This window comes from Elaeis guineensis, chromosome 16 (assembly GCF_000442705.2).
Source record: "Elaeis guineensis isolate ETL-2024a chromosome 16, EG11, whole genome shotgun sequence".
NCBI lineage: Eukaryota > Viridiplantae > Streptophyta > Magnoliopsida > Arecales > Arecaceae > Elaeis > Elaeis guineensis.
In genome coordinates this window covers 42,798,406-42,814,750 of record NC_026008.2, presented here as the reverse complement: position 1 = coordinate 42,814,750, position 16,345 = coordinate 42,798,406, and positions in this window count along the sequence as shown.

Genomic DNA, 16,345 nt, shown 5'->3' with positions numbered 1-16,345 from the left:
AATCGAAAGAGTATGACGTGCTTCATTTTATATAAATAATATTACCTTTCAATAGGATACATCCACCTAAATTGCACTGCTCCAGCAATGAGTGCCTCTTCTGCTAAATGTATAGGTAAATATTCCATTATATCAAAAAATGAAGGTGGAAAGATCTTCTCAAGCTGGCAAAGTGTTAAAGCAATACGACCTTGAATATACTCTAGGTCAGCCATCTTGTTCACCTTTGAGCATAATTGTCTAAAGAAATTTGTTAACTCAATCAATGCCTCAACCACATCCTTAGCTAATGCTTTGTGTACAGCTACAGGAAGTAACTGTTGCATCAAAATATGATTGTCATGACTTTTTAATCCCCAAATACTACGTTCCTTTAAATGTACACAGCGACTGATATTAGATGCATAACCATCAGGGACTCTGATATTTTTTAGCACTTTTAGGAAGATATCTTTGTCATCTTTGGACATTCTAAAATAAGCTGGAGGCAAATAAGCCTTACCAGACACTCGTTGTTGTGGATGTAATGCTTTTCTTATACCCATTTCTTGCATATCATATCAAGAATTTAAATTATCCTTGGATTTTCCTGTAACCCCCAATATTGTCCAAAGTATATTGTCACATACATTCTTCTCAATGTGCATGACATCAAGATTATGCCAAATCAAATTATGCTCCCAATATGGTAAATCAAAAAATATACTCCTCTTTTTCCATCCAGACTTTTTTCCACCTGAAGTGCCTTTTTGATTTTCTTCAATTTTTCTCTTTACGAGGTCATTCTTTTTATATTCTGTGAGTACTTCATTCAATTGATTTAGTATATTACAACCTGATAATTTAACAGGCTTCCTTCTGTATTCTCCTTGACCATTAAAAGATATTCTATCTCTTCGAAATCTATGGGTATTCGATAAGAACCGTCGATGCCCTCTATAACAAAATTTTCTACCATGTGACAACCATGTTGATTCTGTTTGATTGTAACAAGAAGGACATGCAAGTTCACCTTTTGTACTCCATCCAGACAAATTTGCATATGCAAGAAAATCACTGATTGTCTATAATAATGCAGCATGAAGTTGAAACATCTCTTTTTTTGATGCATCATACGTAAGTACCCTCTCTCCCATAATTCATTTAGTTCTTCAATCAATGGTTGTAGATAAACATCAATCTTATTGCCCGGTCCTTTTGGTCCATCAATAAGCACAGAAAGAATAAAGAAAGGTTGTTTCATAGACATCCACGGTGGTAAATTATATGGTATTAGAACAACAGGCCAAGTGCTATGAGCTATAGACATTGATCTAAATGGATTAAATCCATCAGCTGCTAAACCAAGTCTAATATTTTGATAATCTGCAGCAAAAGATAGATTCCGTTCATCAAAAGTTCTCCAAGCAATTGAGTCTACAGGATGTCTTTGAACACCATCTTTTGTTCGTTCCTCCTCATGCCATCTCATTAACTCTGCAGTTTTTGACGACATAAAGAACTTCTGCAACCTCGGTTTTAATGGAAAGTACTGTACTTGTTTTGCAGCAATCTGATTATTCTTAGTAGTATCATCATTTGAATCTTCTATAAATTGTTTGTATCTAGAGCTCTGACATATTTGACATTTATCATGTCCTTCATCTTTGCCTCTAAACAACATGCAATTATTGAGACATGCATCCCATGCCTCATAAGTGAAACCCAAATCCGTGGTGATTTTGTTTGCTTGATAATATAAATTTGGCAAGCATACTCCTTCTGAAAATGCATCATTCAACAATTCTAGTAACAATGTAAATGACTTATCTGTCCATCCACTTAGCACTTTCAAATGCAGTAATCGAACAATAAATGACAGTGAGGTGAATTTCATGCAATTTGGATAAAGTGAACGTTCTGCATCTTTAAGAAGTCTAAAAAAATCTTTTATTTCTTGATTAGACCTCTCGTGACCCTCATTCTCTATTAAATGATTAAATTCCATATTGTCATTTGACATTAAGATTCCAGTTGCCTCTTGTATCATTCCAACCATATCATCTTTTGTATCAAAAAAATCTCTACTTCCACAGTCTTGGTTAGACCTAGTAGAATAGTACGTCTCTCCATGATAAGTCCAAATCTTATATGTCGTCAAGAAACCTTTTGTAATAATATGTTGTTTCACTACATGTCGGTTCTCAAGAAAATGATTTTTACACTTCTTACATGGACAATAAATCTTTGCATCGTCTGTCTGATTAACATATGCAAAGTCTAAAAATTTATTGACCCCCTCAATGTATGTAGATGAAGTCCTTTCTCGTAAATCAATCCAACTTTTATCCATAACTACTATCCACTGATACTGTTATCGTTATGTATTCTCTGAAAATTATATACAATAATTTCTTTATAAATATCAAAAAAAATAAAATTTATAAAAAAAAATAAAATCTACGAGGATACATATCGAAACAGATACAAACTTCTTAGTAATATGAAGATGATCTCTTAAAATAAAAGAAGAATAAAATACTAAGTAAACTTTAAGCAGGAGGGTTTAATTTTAGACCTTTCAAAAGAAAAAGAAAAATATACTAGCAAATCTCTTTCACATATATGATATGACATACTAGCATAATAAAAAGAACCTTGACATTACAAGTGACACCAAAAACTGAAACACAAAATGACCTTTAGTGAATAAGCCACAAAAGTGTAGTTGCTCTTTGTTTTTCTTTTGTTCAATTCTGGAGCAATAGTTTACCCCCTCCCAAAAGTGTGAAAGACTGGGTGACACAGGAAAATACTTATGCTTTAATAGACAATTAATATTAGGTCTGAAACTGAACAACTTTTAACAAACGATTTGCTAAACCTGTTTTTGACTTAAGCTTCTGGATGGAAACATCTTCCATTGCAGGGTCAGTAAATGTAAGAATGTTATAACCACCTTCATTACACCAACTAATGAAATCATCATCCTAACTCTACCACTTAATCTCATTAAGCTGAAGGTCTCAAACAAGACGCCAGGAAAAAAGGAGGACATTGAAGGCCAGAAGTCTATTCCCCATGACCTATGGTACAACTTCCCTGGTCCAAGGACAGCATTTTGAGATGCAAGCAACCAAGCAATACCTCGTTATATGAGTATAATTACCTACCTCTTCAACAGAAAGATCTTAAAAATGAATCCCAATGATAAGCAAAGAGGTGGTAGCTAATTATGGACATTCCACTCTGCCTCTTTTGCTTTCAAGAACAAATCAACACTTCAACCGAAGAAAAAAGAGGGGAGAAATTTGACACACTAAACTCAAATCCAGAATTCCCAAGTCCAATAACATTGAAGAAGACAAAACCATGATCGAAGTTAAATTTGACGTCCACCTAGCAAATTAATCTCTGTTTATCCAACACAGATGCCGCAACCACAGGTGTTGGATAACCCATATGTAGAAAAATTAAGGGTTAAACGGAGACCAAGACTGGAAGATGGAACAAACTATTTTCTATTCGGTTGTTTATTATTTTTGGACATAGGCATGAATATTTTGGAGTTATTTTCTAAATTCATTCCACACATAACGGGTAATCTGGACTAAACTTTCATAGTGATCTTGATATTTAGCGCAAGTTCTAAACCTATCTTGTGTGTTAGGAATTCATATGCGAGTCTAAATTGAGTCGGATTTGCATTTCCCACTAGCTGATCACACTGTATGAATGTTGGAGTTGATTAAATTTGAGGAGAGATGGATCTCCAACCAATGCCTGCAAAGATTACAACATGGTGTTCAATCTAGCTCGAACTACGAACTCCGTTATCTCACGTATAGGTATGCATAAAAAATTAATATTTTCTTCAAAAAATAAAAACTAAAACCTCTTAAACTCTTTCAGCTATGCGCTGCTGCTATCTTTGTTTATTATATTCCTTCATCCCTTGGTAAGTAAAGCACATGATCCGGTGTTAAAAATAGGGAACCGGTTGCACAATGCTTGCATTCTGTCCCACGTCAGCTTTGACAGATATCATTCAACGGCAACCAAGAACATCAGAATCGAGCATCCGAACAGTCAAAGCCTTGCATCCCTCCTGTCTTTCTTTCTTTTTGACAATGAGTTCAATGGTAAACCATTGCTATCCTTAGATACACATCTCTCCGGCTCAGCCCTGGACAGATGATCGGCATTGTTGATCATATGTTGAATTCTGAAATCTACCAACAGATCTCGACAAGAAGGTAAATTTGCCGTTGAAACAAATTTTTTTAACAGATTCCCCATTAATTTGTTCTCTCTATTCGGTTGATATCGAAGAGGGAGAGATCGAGAAGGAGAGGGAGGGATCGTACCTGACCGGACTGGGGCACACCGAAGAGATTGGGGTACATGCCGTGGGGAGGGGCACGATGGAGAGATTGGGGGGCACGCCGAGGTTTGGAGTGGCATGATGGAGAGATCGGGGGGCACGCCGAGGTTTGAAGCGGAAGAGGGGGAGGAGGCGCAGTAGGGTTTGGAGAGGAGAAGAGGAGACTGCGGTAGGAGAGGGGAAACTGAGAGTTGAGCACGGGCGGTGGGATTGGTTTTTATTTTTTATTTTTTACCACGGTGCAATGCCGTCGCAAAAAAGAAAATTAGGCGCGATGTTAAAAAGTGTAGGCGGGAGATTTTTTATCACGACAAAATACCGTCGTAAAAAAAATATAAAAATTATGGTTCGATATTTTACTACTGCAAAATACCATCTCAATATATATATATATATATATATATATATATATATATATATATATATATATATATATATATATATATATAAATTATAAATTATTTACTACGGTCTACTGTCGTGGTAAAAATCGTAAATTATTTATCACGGTGTATTACCGTCCTTAAAACTCTACTTTTTACTACAAAATTTGATTGCCGTTGTAAATAGTAATTAAAATTTATATCTTATTTACGAAGATTTTTTATCATCACAAATAAATTTTTTACGACGGTAAATCAACCGTCGCAAAGAAATCCGTCGCAAAAATATCTTTTTCTTGTAGTGATAGTGTTAGGATTTGATGCCTCGAGATTCAGCCCACAGCGAGGTTCGCGGCGAAAAACGGAGTCCAACGAGACCAAGATCACCTGAATCGGAGCTCGGATGGAGGAGATACGAGCTTTTGAAGTCGGCACGAGAATCGAGGCGGTGGAGGACCGCCGGCAACCGGCGGCGGGCGGCAGCGGCGCGGCCGCAGGCGGCGGCGCGTGGGACGCGCATCCCAGGCCCACGTGGGATGCGGGACCCAGGCCCGCGCGGGACGCGCGACCCAGGCCTGCGCGGGACGCGCGTCCCAGGCCCAGGCCCACACGGGACGCGCGACCCAGCGGCCTGCTGGCCCATCCCCGGTCCACCGTGGACCGGGTGGACCACGGCGCGGCCTGTGGACCGCGTGGGCGTTTCCCACGCGTTTCTCGCGGTCCACGGCACTATTCCGTGGACCGGAGCGCGATCTGACGGCCCAGGTGGCTTCCGGTCTTGATCGGACGGTCTGGGACGTGATTTGGGTTGATTAAGGAGTCCTAATCCTTCTCTAATCAAGTTTAAACCAGGTTTAAGCCTTTAAAAAGGCCTGGTTTTCGGTTTTCTCGCTGCCGTACGAACCAGAGGAGAGAGAGAGGCATGAGGCGATGTGAGAGAAGGAGCAGGAGGCTCCTGGACAGCGGTCGCCAGGCTCTTCAGGGGTTCAGGGGGGTCTCCAAGAGAGAGAGAGCTTTTGTGAGGGAAACTTCATGTGAGAGAGAATTGGGTGTACAAGGGTTGAGGATGAGGTCTCTTCTTGTAAAATTTTCTTTTCATAGTGAAATTTGCATGTCCCGTGGAGGCGAGCCCTTTTGTGGCTGATCCACGTATTTTGATTGTTTTTCCTTTTGTTTTGTTTCTTCTTTCTTCCTGCTGCATCGCGTGGTACTGAAAGGATCTTGGGAGGTGGTGTCCTGGCCAGACATCCACCCAACAAGTGGTATCAGAGCAAGGCGGTACAAGGACGCAGACTGCAGTGGTGGTGAGCAAGACTGAAGATGGAGAAAACAGGAACAATCAAGATGGAGATCAAAAAGTTCGATGGTAAGAGCAATTTCTCCTTGTGGCAGGCCAGGGTGAAGGACGTGCTTATCCAACAGGGGTTGATCGATGCTCTCTTGTGCGATGAGAAGCCGACCACCATGGAGGTGCGGGATTGGAAACGGCTACAGATGTAGGCGGTGAGTACCATCCGCATGTACCTGGCGGATAAGGTGGTGATCCATGTGCTGAGCGAGACTTCCCCGACGGTGCTGTGGTCGAAGCTCGAGGAGTTGTACATGGCGAAGTCTCTCACCAACACTCTTTTCCTCTGGAGGCAGTTTTACCAACTGCGGATGACTGAGGGACAGAGCGTGCAGGAGCATCTGAGCCACTTCCAGAAGATCCTCACCGACCTTCTCAGCGTTGGCGAGAACGTTGAGGAGAAGACCAGGGCGCTGGTTTTGCTGGCGTCGCTTCCTTCTTCGTACGAGTCCTTGGTGACTGCTCTTCTAGTGGGGAAGAGCACTATCAAGATGGACGAGGTCACCGCGGCGATACTCCAGAACGAGGTTCTCAGGAGGGAGAACCCAGCTTCGAGCTCAGGTGTCGATAGCTCAGCTTTGGTGACTTCTGGAGGTGCAGGAGGCGGTAGACGAAGCGACAAGAGATCACAACGATGGCGGTCTAAGTCCAGGAGGGACTTGGGCAAAATCAGATGTTACCGGTGTGAAGAGTTGGGGCATCTAGCCAGAGATTGCCCTCAACTGAAAAATCGGACGGTGGCTGCTGTAGCGACGGCCGGCAGTGATTCAGATGAAGATGTCCTGGAGATATCTGACGAGGTATCTACTTCTTCCCAGCAGTGGATATTAGATTCTGCATGCCCCTATCATGTGTGTTGCAGAGAGGAGCAGTTTGACTCCCTGGAGAACAGTGAGAGCACTGTATATCTGCCGGATGGATCGAGCTGTGCGATCAGAGGCATTGGGACGGTCAGCTGGAGGATACATGACGGTGCAGTGAGGAGATTGGGGGAGGTCCGATACATATCCGATTTCAGACGGAATCTTATCTTACTTAGCAGACTGGATTCGAGAGGCTACAGGACGGCAGCTGGTGGAGGAATCCTGAGGGTGCTATGCGGCGATAGGATTGTGCTGGAGGGGAAGAAGGGGAGCAGAGGACATTATTACCTGGCAGGGAGCCCAGTGCGAGGTGGAGCATCGGGAGCCAGGTGGAGCCCAGAGCGAGGTGGAGCTCCAGGAGGCGGATCGGGCACGAGACAGGAGACTCGGGAGGACGAGAGGCGACGTCGCAAGGTAAGATTTCTATTGCTGCAGGATGATGCCCCGAGCAGGTCTCAGGTCAGGAGGAGCACAGCATACGACGGAGATGGGATCGAGCAGCCTGGCTCGACTCCCATGTTTGCCCATCCATGATCAGCAGGCGATTGCCCCAGGGCATGGGGGCGAGGAGATCCAGAAGCTCTCGGAGTTTGAAGGAGGCCGAATATCGAGTCGAGGTGGAGATTGTTAGGATTTGACGCCTCGAGATTCAGCCCACATTGAGCCCACAGCGAGGTTCGCGGCGAAAAACGGAGTCCAACGAGATCAAGATCACCTGAATCAGAGCTCGGATGGAGGAGATACGAGCTTTTGAAGTCGGCACGAGAATCGAGGCGGCGGAGGACCGCCGGCGACCGGCGGCGGGCGGCCGCAGGCGGCGGCGCGCGGGACGCGCGTCCCAGGCCCGCGTGGGATGCGGGACCCAGGCCCGCGCGGGACGCGCGACCCAGGCCTGTGCGGGACGCGCGTCCCAGGCCCAGGCCCGCACGGGACGCGCGACCCAGGCCCAGGCCCGCGCGGGACGCGCGACCCAGCGGCCTGCTGGCCCATCCCCGGTCCACTGTGGACCGGGTGGTCAACGGCGCGGCCTGTGGACCGCGTGGGCATTTCCCACGTATTTCTCGCGGTTCACGGCACTATTCTATGGACCGGAGCGCGATCTGACGGCCCAGGTGGCTCCCGGTCTTGATCGGACGGTCTGGGACGTGATTTGGGTTGATTAAGGAGTCCTAATCCTTCTCTAATCAAGTTTAAACCAGGTTTAAGCCTTTAAAAAGGCCTGAGACGAAACAGAGAGTGTGGTTTTCGGTTTTCTCGCTGCCGTACGAACCAGAGGAGAGAGAGAGGCGTGAGGCGCTGTGAGAGAAGGAGCAGGAGGCTCCTGGACAGCGGTCGCCAGGCTCTTCAGGGGTTTAGGGGGGTCTCCAAGAGAGAGAGAGCTTTTGTGAGGGAAACTTCATGTGAGAGAGAATTGGGTGTACAAGGGTTGAGGGTGAGGTCTCTTCTTGTAAAATTTTCTTTTCGTAGTGAAGTTTGCATGCCCCGTGGAGGCGAGCCCTTTTGTGGCTGATCCACGTATTTTGATTGTTTTTCCTTTTGTTTTGTTTCTTCTTTCTTCCTGCTGCATCGCGTGGTACTGAAAGGATCTTGGGAGGTGGTGTCCTGGCCAGACATCCACCCAACAGATAGAAATAGCCAACTGATGTGTGCCTTGAAAAATGTCAATGGTTAGCAGACATATTCAATCATTTTTTTTGGGCTTTAAATGTTTAACTTTTATTTCTTAATTGACATTTCATAAATTTTTGAAGTGATAAAAAAACACCTTTTTAACTTAAGGTTCTCTTTAACCACCTTTAAGTTGTTGGTTCTTTGGTTTCTCATTTATTTAATAATGATCTTTTCTTTACTAGATGCCTTAAAGCTGTGTTGGTTTGCGGTTCCAAAGGGTGATATGGTAAGGATAAGATACTTGTAATATAATCGTACTATCTTGGCTAGTGCTTGTTTTATGCTCCATTTGATAGCTTTGAGATAGAGGTCCGGTTGCATGATTATTATATTTGGGGAGATTTTTGAAAAATTAGAATTTTGAGGGGTTTGCTTCCCTGTAGGAGCTACTGTGGGGTTATCTAACTCCTTGAAGGTTGACTTGATATTTTGATACTTATTACTTTATCATTTTATTACTAAAATTACGCTGAGTGGGTTGTGGTGGAAAAGCCTGGAAATTTAGAAGTACTTTCTTTTTTGCCTTTCAAAATTTCATGAGAATCTAGTTTGTGGGATTTGATTGAGAGCATTGTTACAGTGGTGGGCATACATGGAGAGTGAGATTTTTTTTTTGAAGAATTAATAGTTATGAGTCTAGCGGGTCTGGATAGTTGGATGTTGCTCTATCCCTTTTGTTTCTTTCCTTTTGGATGTGTACATATATGCATGTATATTTTTTGGGAAGCTTATTTCATCTTGGAAGATACTGCAAGTGTTGGGATTGGAGGGTTGCAATCAGACCTGATCACAGATCGGACTTGAGTCTAAAAAATATTAAATTTTACATAGATTCAGACCGAAATCCGATTAAAATAAATAGAGTTTAGGTCTAAAATTCAGCCGATGATCAGCCCTAATTGCAATAGCCAGGGCAGAAGGGTGATGCCATTGGGAACTGTTTGGCACTCAAAATGTCTTCCTCAGCATACACATGCAAAAATAGCATGTGCTTGTGAGGGAATTGCCAATATTTTATCTTTTGGGGGCATTATTCTTGTTTCTCCCTTAATAGAGAGAGGAGAGAGTCAATTGAGTTTTCTTGTAGATGATTGCATGCCATCCTTTTAATCAAGGTTTTAAAAGTTGGTTTTGGTCCTCATAGAATCTCAAGTTTGGCAGTTTTCCTGGTTTTGGCAGTTTCAGTTCGAGTCTTGTAATTTTGGTCAGAAAAGTTAAAAGAGATAAAAATAGAAAAATAACAAAAAAGTCAAGAAAAGTTGTTGCACATTATTTTATTATGTTTTCAGTTCTCTAGGATCATTATTTGTGTAGTTTGGTAGTTTCAGACAAAGTTAATTTAAAATTTAATGCATTAGATGTCTTACACTTTAATTATTTCCTATATTTTTCCCCTTTTTTAAAATTTCATCCTCTAAATGTATTTCTATATTTCATTTTAATAACCATTTAAGAAAGTAAAACCAAAAAATCTGTCTAAGTTTTACATCTCTTTCTATTTCATTTTAGTAGCACACTGAGCAAGAAAAGCACCATCTGAGCATGCCCATTCTAAGCCATTAGCTATGTAATCATATTTCATTCTATTTTCTAAGCTAGAAAAAGAATCTAAGTAAAACCCATTTATTTCATAAAATATTTCGTTTAATGTATCAATTTTTTTTCTTATGGAAGAGAAAAATCTCATCTAAGTAAGAAAACGAAGAGTTTACAAGAACGTGTGATGCTTTCTGATTTCTAAAGACACATCATGTTTCCATCTTTCCCACCATAATAACAAAGATTGGCCAAAAATAATGGAAATTAGATTATTAGAGCCTTCAGGTAAATGCTGTTAAACACTTTTGACAAATTGTAGAAAATCTTACATGATATTAAGCATATATGGTTGTTAAACAAAGTAGGTTCAGTCAGTTCTGGCCAAAATTGACAGAAACAAAAATTTCAAATTTCCATCAAATAAATTATAAAGTTTGGAGGGTGTCTCTTGCCCTAATTTTAACACCATTTAATACTCCAAAGCTCTATGCTACCACCAAAATGCCCACAAGAATTTGATTTTATGCACCTGCTGTCTTAGCTTCTCCTATTGTCATAGCCCAAAGCCCAAGCCCATACCGTCGAGATCCAAGCCAAGCCTAAAAAAAAAAAAATAGAGGAAAAATCGAAAAGAAGACTCCCGATAGGAGTCTTCTTCTCCGACGAGATCCGGGCGAATTGGGAGTCCTAGGACCTCTCGAAGTCCTAGGGCCCTCTATAAGAAGACCTCCCCTTTCCCTAGAAACCGAACATCGGCCCTCTTCCCCTCTCTTTCTCCCTGTTTGTTGGGTGGATGTCTGACCAGGATACCACCTCCCAAGACCCTTTCAGTACCACGCGATGCAGCAGGAAGAAAGAAGAAACAAAAAAAAAAAAAAACATGATTAGAGAGGGATTAGGAGTCCTAAACAAAGCCAAAAAAACCCCCTGGACCGTCGGATCAAGATCGGGAGCCCTCTGGGCCATTGGATCGCGCTCCGGTCCACGGAATAGTGCCGTGGACCGCGAGAAACGCGTGGAAAATGCCCACGCGGTCCACAGGCTGCGCCGTGGACCACCCGGTCCACAGTGGACCGGGGCAAGGGGGCCAGCAGGCCGCTGGCCTGGGCCGGCCCGCGCACACGGGCCTGCGCGCGAGCCTGCTCACGCCTGGGCCGCGCGCCCCGTTGGGCCGTGGGCCCCCCGCGCGGGCCTGGGTCGCGCGTCCCACGCGGGCCCGGGTCGCGCGTCCCGCGCGCCGCTGCCGCCCGCCGCCGGTCGCTGCCGGTCCTCCACCGCCTCGATTCTCGTGCCGACTTCAAAAGCTCATATCTCCTCCATCCGAGCTCCGTTTCGGGTGATCTTGGTCTCGTTGGACTCCATTTTTCGTCGCGAACCTCGCTGTGGGCTCAATGTGGGCTGAATCTCGAGGCGTCAAATCCTAACAATCTCCACCTCGACTCGATATTCGACCTCCTCCAAACTCTGAGAGCTTCTGGATCTCCTCGCCCCCATGCCCTGGGGCAATCGCCTGCTGATCATGGATGGGCAAACATGGGAGTCGAGCCAGGCTGCTCGATCCCATCTCCATCGTATACTGTACTCCTCCTGACCTGAGACCTGCTCGGGGCATCATCCTGCGGCAATAGGAATCTTACCTTGCGACGTCGCCTCTCGTCCTCCCGAGTCTCCTGTCTCGTGCCCGATCCGCCTCCTGGAGCTCCACCTCGCTCTGGACTCCACCTGGCTCCCGATGCTCCACCTCGCACTGGGCTCCCTGCCAGGTAATAATGCCCTCTGCTCCCCTTCTTCCCCTCCAGCACAATCCTATTGCCGCGTAGCACCCTCAGGATTCCTCCACCAGCTACCGTCCTGTAGCCTCTCGAATCCAGTCTGCTAAGTGAGATAAGATTCCGTCTGAAATCGGGTATATATCGGACCTCCCCAATCTCCTCACTGCACCGTCATGTGTCCTCCAGCTGACCGTTCCAATGCCTCTGATCGCACAGCTCGATTCATCCGGCAGATATACAGTGCTCTCACTGTTCTCCAGGGAGTCAAATTGCTCCTCTCTGCAATACACATGATAGGGGCATGCAGAATCTAATATCCACTGCTGGAAAGAAGTAGATACCTCGTCAGATATCTCTAGGACATCTCCATCTGAATCACTGCCGGCCGTCGCTACAGCAGCCACCGTTCGATTTTTCAGTTGAGGGCAATCTCTGGCTAGATGCCCCAACTCTTCACACCGGTAACATCTGGTTTTGCTCAAGTCCCTCCTAGACTTAGACCGCCCTCGTTGCGATCTCCTGTCGCTCCATCTACCGCCTCCTGCACCTCCAGAAGCCACCAAAGCTGAGCTATCGACACCTGAGCTCGAAGCTGGGTTCTCCCTCCTGAGAACCTCGTTCTGGAGTATCGCCGCGGTGACCTCGTCCATCTTGATAGTGCTCTTCCCCACTAGAAGAGCAGTCACCAAGGACTCGTACGAAGAAGGAAGCGATGCCAGCAAAACCAGCGCCCTGGTCTTCTCCTCAACGTTCTCGCCAACGCTGAGGAGGTCGGTGAAGATCTTCTGGAAGTGGCTCAGATGCTCCTGCACGCTCTGTCCCTCAGTCATCCGTAGTTGGTAAAACTGCCTCCAGAGGAAAAGAGTGTTGGTGAGAGACTTCGCCATGTACAACTTCTCGAGCTTCGACCACAGCACTGTCGGAGAAGTCTCGCTCAGCACATGGATCACCACCTCATCCGCCAGGTACATGCGGATGGTACTCACCGCCTGCATCTATAGCCGTTTCCAATCCCGCACCTCCATGGTGGTCGGCTTCTCATCGCACAAGATAGCATCGATCAACCCCTGTTGGATGAGCACGTCCTTCACCCTTGCCTGCCACAAGGAGAAATTGCTCTTACCATCGAACTTGTTGATCTCCATCTTGATTGTTCCTGTTTTCTCCATCTTCAGTCTTGCTCACCACCACTGCAATCTGCGTCCTTGTACCGCCTTGCTCTGATACCACTTGTTGGGTGGATGTCTGGCCAGGACACCACCTCCCAAGACCCTTTCAGTACCACGCGATGCAGCAGGAAGAAAGAAGAAACAAAAAAAAAAACATGATTAGAGAGGGATTAGGAGTCCTAAACAAAGTCAAAAAACCCCCTGGACCGTCGGATCAAGACCGGAAGCCCTCTGAACCATTGGATCGCGCTCCGGTCCACGGAATAGTACCGTGGACCGCGAGAAACGCGTGGAAAATGCCCACGCGGTCCACAGGCCGTGCCGTGGACCACCCGGTCCACAGTGGACCGGGGCAAGGGGGCCAGCAGGCCGTTGGCCTGGACCGGCCCGCGCGCAGGCGCGGGCCTGCTCGCGCCTGGGCCGCACGCCCGGCTGGGCCGCGCGCCCCGCTGGGCCGCGGGCCCCCCCGCGCGGGCCTGGGTCGCACGTCCCACGTGGGCCCGGGTCGCACGTCCCGCGCGCCTCCGCCTGCGGCCGCGCCGCTTCCGCCCGCCGCCGGTCGCCGGCGGTCCTCCGCCGCCTCGATTCTCGTGCCGACTTCAAAAGCTCGTATCTCCTCCATCCGAGCTCCGTTTCGGGTGATCTTGGTCTCGTTGGACTCCGTTTTTCACCGCGAACCTCGCTGTGGGATCAATGTGGGCTGAATCTCGAGGCGTCAAATCCTAACACTATTTTTTCCGATCGGAGCCGCGGACACCGTTTTGCTCTTGCCATGATTGCTCGCCGATGGGGTCACCGGAGGCCGAGGTAAGTCTTCCTTCCCTTCCTCTCTTCCTTCCCTTTCCTCCCGTACCTTTGTACGTGACCGCCGGTGACGGGTGTCGTCGATTTTTGGTCGGAAAAGAGACCCCTATTTTGGCCTCTTTTCCCTTGAATTTTTCGGCACCGGCGATCGCAATCGACTGCCGGCCATGCTTCTCCATAACCGGAGGAGTGGCCCCCCTCTGCCGTCGGTCTCCGTCGTGACGGCCGCGGCCTGAATGGCCCGGCAAAAGGAGGGGACCGCCGGTCCTCTGTTCCAGCGTGGAAGGAGCCGAGAAGAAGAAAAAGAAGAAAAAAAGAAGAAAAAGAAGAAAAAGAAAAAAAAAAGAGAAAAGAAAAGGAAAAAAAAAGAAGGAGAGAGAAAAATTTTCTCTCTTTGCTCTCTCTCTCTCTTAGATTTTTAGGATTTATGAAATTAAAAAAAAATAATAATAATAATATAATAATAAAAATTAAAAGGAATATAAGTAGGGTATCCATGGATTAGTCCGAAAATCTTGGATGCTGTCGTCAAGTTGATCCTTGTGGAGACATTAGATTTTAACAAATTTTAATTATTTTTAATTCGATAAAATTTTGATTAAAAATATGATATTTGACGTATCAGGTTCAGAGAAGGATTTTCAAGATTTCTAGAATTCCTAGTTTGAATTTTCTTTTGAGGTAAGTAGTGTTTACTTTTATTGAATTTATCTGATAAATTATAAAATTTTGAATTAAATAAATTTATGCATGCTTGTAATTGAAATTATTTATTGAAATAATTGTTGAAATTATTTATGATTAAAATTAATTATAAAATTATTTATGATTGAAGTTATTTATTGAACAATTATTATGATGATGTATGATCACAAAGAATGATATGATTGATTTGATTCGAATATCATTTATTTATATTATTTTTAAAAATAATATATGAATTGGAAGACAATATGAAATTGACAACCTGACTGTGTTAAGGATCCCGTCAATGGGGACATATACGTTGGCAATTGATTATCCTGAGGATTTATGTCGCCAGCGAGACCATGACATGTCGCCAGAGAGACCAGCGACAAACCGCCAGCGAGACCAGCTGTTCCAAAGGACTTGGCTACCAGATGATTCACAGCCCACCGCAAGCAGATACACGGTATTATGACCCTGCCACAAGGATAATGTGGTCATAGTCATAGTTGGTAAGAAGAACTTAAGAAATTAATGAATTTAAGATGAAAAGCATAATTTAAAATTATGATGAATTGAATTTTATATATGATTGATAGTATGAATATGATTTCATGAAATTACATATTGATTTTTGTTATTATCAGTAAATCGATATGTATAATATTATTTGCCTGATTTATTCAGTTAAAGGTATACACTGCTTACTGGGCTATTTAGCTCATGATGAGTTTTATGTTTTTCTTACAGATCCAGAAAATTAGCGTGATGCGGGATTTCGGTTGGGAGAGCGATTAGAGATGGAGTTAGCTCATTGATTTAGGATTTTCTCATAATTGATTCAAGATTTTTATTTTTTTTTAGTGTTGACTTTGTCAGATAATTATTTTTCTTTTGGACACTGAGTTCTGATTTGTTATTTGAACTAAAGTTTGATTTGTTAAAAATTAAAAAAAAATAATTTAACTTTATATGTAAGATATCATGATGAGATGCCTTGCATGTTTATGAAAAAAAATTTCTATGAGTATGCGGCGGTTGCCATGACCTTCGATTCAAATCTCGGATCGGGAGCGTGACACCTATCCTACTGTGTGGTTCCCTGGAACATGACGCTTTGGAAATGAGAAATCCTTACGAGGTAAATGAGGTGCACCAAGGAAGACTCAACCACATCCCAAGTGTACTTCTCTTGCAGTTCTTCCTTGCATTTCCTTAGCTGACTTACAACTGCTCATTGAATTCCTGCAGCTTTCCCTTCTGGAAGTCACGGTGGTGACAGATAATTAGCGAGTAAATATTCGTTGCAACTGTGATATCACATCAAATTTATCATAATTCAAAAAAAAATCAGATATCAGTCGGACAATGTGGATTGTGGGATATCATCACGGTACTTGATGAAATGCAAACGTTCTCATTGAATTGTGATAAGTTTGATGTGGTATTATCATTACAATAAATTTTTACTCATGATCAGCATGCAAAAAATCATTTTAGATGCAAGTTAATCTCGTTTGACAATGAAAATAACTTTTTATGAAAACCCTTTTAACCTTTCTATTTAAGTTGGTTCCATCATTGTCTGGTACGGTCAGACTATTGGGCAACTATGCTATTTTTGTTTAATATGAATTCAATTAGACTGTCATGTCATCACCTGTGAAATTATAATTCATTGTAGTCTTGCTATTATGTAACATATATCCTGAACTTATTTTTGTCATTTTTTAAAAAATTATAAAT